Genomic DNA, 7,426 nt, shown 5'->3' with positions numbered 1-7,426 from the left:
GAGTGTCTGACAGCAGCTGGGTTTCTGTGAGAGATTCTGTTAGACCTCTAAGGGAGTGTGCTGGCCATAGCCTCTGTGTTGTGAGATAGTATCTGAAAGGAATGTATCTGCCCTTACAGCCATACCTCTGAGAAGATAGAAGGAAGTGGTGAGTACTATACTGGTTGTTGTGGGTTTGCTTGTGATGCTTTTTTATGTTTGGTTCTGTCCAGTACAGTTACCTCATTGGCAAACTTAGAGCAATGTGGACTCTTTTTTAGAGGGTTTTTTTTGCAAGGGTTCTCAAGTTGGGAAGGCTGTGATTTTTTTTTTCTGACATTTCCCATTTGTCACCCCTGATAAAAAGTCAAAGAGCATCCAAGGAACCTCCATGTACTGCTGATGTCTACAGCATCTGTAACCCCATGTATGTGCCTCATCTATATACTGGAAGCTTCTCAGATGATTTCTTGTCTTAGCTTTGTCTGCCCTCACTACTTATCTTTCCTCCTCCTAACCTTGTGTGACAAGCCAGCCTTCCTGTCAATAAGCCTGTCCCAGAAGGTGCCTATAGTTACCTGGAGCTTCACTTAACAATGAGCTCCAAGGACTCTGCAGTCCAAAAGGAGAAATTACACTAGTTTCTCTTGATTCTAATGGTATTTCCCTGAGAGAATCACTGGTTATGAGGGAAGAAATTTTTGCAGTGGATTCTGTTCTCCTCCCAATGTAGCATCAAGGTTCTACAGCTGCACATTTTTGGACAAAGGCACATTTTAGGGAGGAAAAAATAAAAGAAAGTTTGTGTGAGTTCACTATGAGTGAAGATTTCACAAACAGCAAGTTTTTGCTGTGTAAAGAGAATAGTGTGTTGAGTCAAGACTGAGTATCTCTGCTCAAGGGTAAGTTATTCAAGAAGGAATTTGCCTTGCAGCCCTGCCAGCTACTGTGCCTAAGCATGGCACTGCTATCACAGGAGCATGTGACGTGTGCTCCTATCACTAAATATATTGTGGTAGAATACACAGGCAGTGATGGGCAAGGCCTGTGCCGACAGATGTCACTGTTGCATATGATATGTAGCTTCATACTCTGGCAAGCGCTGCTGGGTGTAGCTGCACAAGGAAAGGACTGGATATGTGTCCTGTGCTCTTTTTAACCCACGCCTGCCCATACGACAGGAAGTAAGTGAAGTGGGACTTCTGCTGTCTAGTGTTTCATCAATCAGACTGCTAAAAATGTTTAATTTGTAGTTCAATGACAAAAGCAGACCTGCACCTTTGATCTGTTTCAATATGCAGGCCCGGCAATTAGCAATACCATCTGCAATATGCTGATAAATAGGCATCCCAGAGACAGGAGAGGTGAAGCAGAAGAAGCATGGAGTTGCACAAAGCAGTGCCCAGCCATTCTAGCCCTGGGACAACACCTCTTTGGATTATGTGCTTCTTCAGGCACACGTGATACAGGTGGGCTGTCAGGGTTCCTGGCAGCCCATGAGGCTGACTCACACCCAGGAGATCCACTAGAAGGCTCTGCTGCTATGTTGGGCAGTGCACTTTGTCTCACCCGTGTCTCAGCAGAGATGTTGCCAGGAGGAACTTTTCAGGGAGGTTTTCTCTCACCAGGAGTTTGCTTTCCCTTCCTCGCTGGCTCCTTTGTCCTGCTGTTGTTTTATGCCCTGGCCTCCTCTCATGCTCCTGCATCACTGACTGCATAACAGGGGAATCACAGAAATTGTTACTATAATTAGCATGCCACTTCAGGATCTCATTCCTGGCTCTTGACTCATCCCCTCTGTTCTTCCCCCTTATGGCAATCCACGTGCATCTGTGCCTTTGCCTCAAATGGCAATGTTTTCACTACCACAGCCCTTTGCTCAGTGATGCCAGGTAGAGCAGGCAGTTTTGATCCTACCAACATAACCGGAAAATCTGAAGAGGCTTTTTGGCCTCCTGAGTTTCCTGCATCTCATTAGGCTGCCTGGTGCACATCTGTAACAGCTCACAAGCAGGCCTGTCAGCACATGGCTCATTAAAGAACTGCAGTTGCCAGCTTCTTTTGGCCTAAGTCCTTCCCTTCCCGTCCTAGCACAAGTGCTGCTCTGTACTCCAATACCTTAGTGGGAGCCTGACGGAGATTGAAGCAGTCTGTGAGCATCACACTTATCTGTGGGCGTTAGTGCATGCTGATGTGCAATGGCCATCATGCTCCCTGAGCGTGATGAAGTGGAAAATCCCCATGGATTGGGCTCTGACCTGAGGGACTTGCCTTGCCAACTACACAGAAGAGTCCAGTTGGTTGAAAAGGTTTTTGCCTCTTGTGAGTCCCTTTGTAACTCAAAAAAAAAAAAAAAAAAAAAAAAAGGAAGAAAAAAGGAGCTAAATCGAGGGTATTTTTTTTTCTATTATCTCTCTATTTTAAATAAAAAAAATATATTTCTAGTTAATCATCAGAATTTATTTCTTGAACTATGAACTAATACGGAAATATCAAGACCCAAAATACCTCAAGCTTAAGCTTCCACAAAACCTTTGTTATCCCAGCAACAAAACCTGGTGGTACAAAGTGAGCATTGTCACCTTGCCCTGCTAATGCTGCTCTTCCTCAGGAATCTCAGACATTTCCTGGACAGGGAATCCAGAGAATTTCTCACAAAAACATTACTCAAGAACTATTATGGCTAAAACCATCTTGATTTATGGCACCTTAAAAATATTTTCAGTTGCATGTTGATGTGGTAAAAAATACACAGGTTTGTATGAGCTTGAAGAAGGGAAAGGAGCTTTTTGTTTAATGTTTTCTATTAGTAAAAATATTTAAATCAGGTAAACAAACTAACGGGTGGCATCTTTCCTTTCTCCAGTCTCAATAAGACAAAGCCTGCCTGCTAGATCCAAACTGGGCTGCTAGAATCCCCATGCCCTAGTTATCTCCTGTTTGGGAAGAGGGGTGGCAGGGTGCCCCATCTGGCATATCCCTGCTGGACTGGTGCAGATAGGGGCCATGATAGGCATGCGTGGAGCAACTGTCCTTGTTGTGCTCACTGTGCCAACTCTACAACATCCTGAGAAGAGGTTGTAGTGAGGTAGGTAATGGCTTCTTCTCTAAGGTAACAGTGATGAGAGGTAATGGCCTTAAATTGTGCTGGGGAGGTTGAAGTTGGATATGAGGAAAAAGATTCTTCTCTGAAAGCATGATGTTGTATTAGAATGGGTTGCAGAGAAGGTGAAGGTGGCAGAGTCACCATCCCTAGAGGTGTTNGTAGATGTGGTGCTAAGGAACATGGTTTAGCTGGCAGTTATTGGTGGTGGGTGGGAGGTTGGACTAGACGATCTTAGAGGTCTTTTCCAACTTTAGTGATTCTGTGATTCTCCAAACAAGTGTTTGTGCCGTGAATGCTCAGAGATGCCTTGTGGGGATGGGTGGCAGCTGTGGCTTCCTGTCATTGTCCTGCATTTTCTCTTCACACATCTGTCTCACCCCAGGCTTCATTTTCTGTAAATCTTTCTGGTCAGCAAGCTAGTGAATAGGTGCAGATTGCCTGTGTCCCATTTGAATGAAAAGAACTTTGCAAGGTGCAAGAGTTCTTCCTACTGCCACCCTATTCATCTGCTGCTCCTCAGTTCCCCTTCCCCCAGCAGTTTCTCCTTGTTGCAGGAGTCACCTGCTGTGGTTGCACCTCCAGCTGATTGGCTCTGGATGCACAGTGTATTCAGTAAAAAAGGCCAGCACAGGTTAGTTAAAACTATTTGCAGATTAATGTGGAAAATAGTTCTGACCATGGGAAAACTGCTGGAAAAGTTGAAGCTCTTCATCTTAGCATTTCTAAGACAAAAAGATAGGTTTTCATTCTGGCTTCCCCCAAAACAATCTGGGGGAGAACATCTTTGCAGTAGTTTTGCAATTGTAATTTGCTAGGGCAGAAAGTGCCATTGCAGAATTAGCAATCAGCTAAGACCCCTGTGCTTTGAAACTTGTACTTTGGTGAACAGATTTCTCCATCCAACAATGGCTGAGAAAAGCAAATGCACTGCCTTTGATCTGAACGTAATGAGGCTTCTTAAAAAAATATGACCTTTTGAAATGCCTCCTGCTAATCACCCAGAGAGCTACAATACACAACAGAAATCCTCTTTCTTTGTTAGTTTCCTGTAGCATCATTACTCATCGCTTCTGGAGTTTGCTTACTCTTTCTGTGGAACTCTTTGTTTGAGACACTTTGTTATTGTGTTCCAAAGTATTCAGGCAGGACTGAAGCAGAGCCATACTGGTCATTTTATAAACAGCTCTGGGGAAATACCTCCTCCTCTGTTGACAGGTTTGCCATTTAATCTGAAGCAAGATAGGACAAGTGAATGTTATGAGCTGAAAGAATGAAGGCCACTTGAAAGATGTATGGCTAATGTTCTTGCAGCACATCATTTACCCCTTGAGCATGAATTACTTCCAGAAAGCACATGCATCTGACTGTGATTTAATTCAGCCTTTAATAGTTGCCAAGATTTTTGGTAGGTTAAAATAGTGCAGAGTCCTGAAGGAAGATTTGGAAATAGTTCTGCTTGTGTGTGTTCATCTAACTATGAACTGAAAGAAGTTTGTGCTTGGTGTTATTATTATTATTTTTTTTTTTCCTGAATTGTTCTCATTTAAGAATAGCTTCAAAAATAGCTGGCATGTTTTAGAAGCAACAGTCTAAATAATAAATATGGTAACAATTATAGCAAAGCCCCCTCTGACTTTGACATAACATCAAACTGGGGCTACCCGGAGCATCTGCCTCAGCACTTGAAATTTCCAGACGTCCATTCGATATGGCCATCTTTCTTTTTCCTTCAAGTAAATGAAATGCAGCAAGACTATATTCAAATCATCAGTGTACCTCTGCTTGAAGGGAAGCATTATTCTGAATGGTACGGTCCCACAAAGTGGATCCTTGCTAGTCTTAGTGAAATACTGAGCTACCAGTGTCCGTTAGGCTCTTCTTCCAGGGCAGTGGTTGCAGTTGAGACATTGAGTAATATGTGGGGCAATCTGGGAGGAAATGAGTGGGCAAAGGAAATTCCAGTAGATTTTGTTGGGGGGAAAAAAAGTAGAACTGTAGATGTGGAGTGTGAAAAAAGTTATTTAGTAGAAATGTAATTTTTAACAGTTATTTACAAATGTAAATTTACATGTAACCAAGTAACACAAGCCTGTATATGCAAGATTAATAATTATTTATCAATGCCTTTTTCCCCCCTTTTTTTTGCTTGCACAGTTTTATTTGTTTGTTTAAATCTGAAACTCTGTTTGAATATGACTTGTGTTAATACAAGATTATTATAAACACATGTGAATGCTTATGTGAAAGTGGCAGACCTGGTGGCATTATGATTGAGAGTCCTTGGAGGAAAGAGGATAAAATATGTTTTTAGATATACTGTACTCCCCATGAAGATGAAAATAAGCTGAAGAAGTCATGGCAAAAGCTGAACTCAAACAAAATGCATTTTAAATATCACCCATATAGTATAGCTCTTTGCTGATTCTTGGCAATAATAATGTAATTGTGACTAAGGTGGTATGAGCCATGCTCATGTTTGCTTGAGACACTTTTTAAGGATGCTCAGTATGGGGGGTTTGGGCCCATGGCATGGCTCTTCTATGGTGTTTCTGTGCTTCTTGACTGAAGGTGCCGGTCCAGATCAGTATCATTCACTGCTGGTCCTGTAGTTTTCTGAGAAATGAAAATATGAAGCCTTCACACGAAAGCTATGCTACTTTTCTGGAAAACAAGCAACCATCTGGGAAAGCAGTGAGATGAGAAGAGGTTTAATTTTGCAGTAAGAAGTCTTTTTTGTCAGACAAGCTGAGTTCTGTAGCTTTTTATAATGCCATCCCTCTTGAAAGCCAGGGGACAGCTTTGGGGATCCTGAGAGATTTGCTAGTGCTTTCATAAAGTGAGCAGTCTGGGCTTTTCTAACACGTGGAGTTTAATTGCTTTCCCAGGAGGTATGGCTAAAAGGCTCAGACATAAAAGCCAACAGAGGTTTATCTACTGAAAAATGGAATAAATCTGCATGTGCAACTAACACTGTGTGCACAAAAACAGTATGTGAGTTGAGCAGACACTTACGTGTCTGACTAAGAGGAATAAAGAAATTGCATAATGCATTGATGACTGTCCCCCAAAAAAGCTAGTTTTGATTCTGCAAGGTTGAACTGAAATGCTGAAATAAATGGAATTTTCTCATTATTTATTTGACCACATAATTTTGATTATACCTACGTTCCTTGCAGTGGAACAATCTCTAATGCACTGAAACAAATACAAATGTGTATTTTTATAAATATAAAATTATATAACCATCTAAGTATGCTCATATATTCCAACTGTTACAGTTTACTTCACAAAGGAAGTAAATGTGGCATTTTCTCTCAAAAGAAGCAAGTCCATAACTCTTTTTATCTGCAGGAAACAATAAGAACTGATAGTTACAAAGATAACGGTGGTGGATGCAAAGAAATTTATCAGGATCAGTGTACATTAGCACACTGCCACAGAATATATGATTGTAAAAGAACTATGGCAAAGTATTAAGACCTAACAGAAAAAGGAGAAGAAACAAACAAACAAAAAAAACCACCTAACTTTGGAGAAGTCCCAGAAAGATTGGCATATATTCATGGAAAAAATTGCTCCAAGTCCCAAAGTATGTGTGAAATAAGAAACTGAAGAAACAATCATGAGAGTACTTGTTAGCAACCCTGTTTATCCCAACAAAACCTACTTTATTGTGTATTAAAAAGTAAATTACGTTACAGATGCCTCTTCACATTTCTCTAGCATCATAGAAGTGACCCATTAAAATTTCATCTTCATATTCTGCATTACTTCTATACACTTCATTTACGGTAAAGAAAACATATGTAACAGGTTTATAACTGAGGCTGTTAGTGCTGTATAAAGTGATAGCTGTTTGGTTGTTTTCTCTGAAGCAAAACACACACATCACTGCCAGGTGTATGTTCATATGGATAGCAGATGTGAAAATGAAAACTCCACTTATCATTTTAAGTGTGGTTTCTTAAAAAAAATGGACGGAGGATTGGATTGTAAGCGAGACTATTCACTTTGAACCCTGAAAATGTTAACTGTATGTTTAAAATTTCCCACACACCGCTCAAGAGAGAAAAGAAATCCCAATTCTGCTAATTCACTCATTATTACAAGCCATTTGACCTTTGCAATCTGTAAACTTATTTTCTGCTTATATATTCAGGATAATTAACTCCTAATTTCTGAGCATTTGTCCTTCACTTCAACATTTTTGCACCGCTAATATCCAGGTGAAGAAACTTCCTTTCTCACCCTCAAAGCTCACATCTGCAAGAGCAGCCATTGTGATCAGGGCCTCCTAATGTTATTTGCAGCACTCATAAGCTAACCTAACAACATCTATAT

Source organism: Coturnix japonica, chromosome 2 (assembly GCF_001577835.2).
Source record: "Coturnix japonica isolate 7356 chromosome 2, Coturnix japonica 2.1, whole genome shotgun sequence".
NCBI lineage: Eukaryota > Metazoa > Chordata > Aves > Galliformes > Phasianidae > Coturnix > Coturnix japonica.
Note: the sequence above shows the minus strand (reverse complement) of the source record.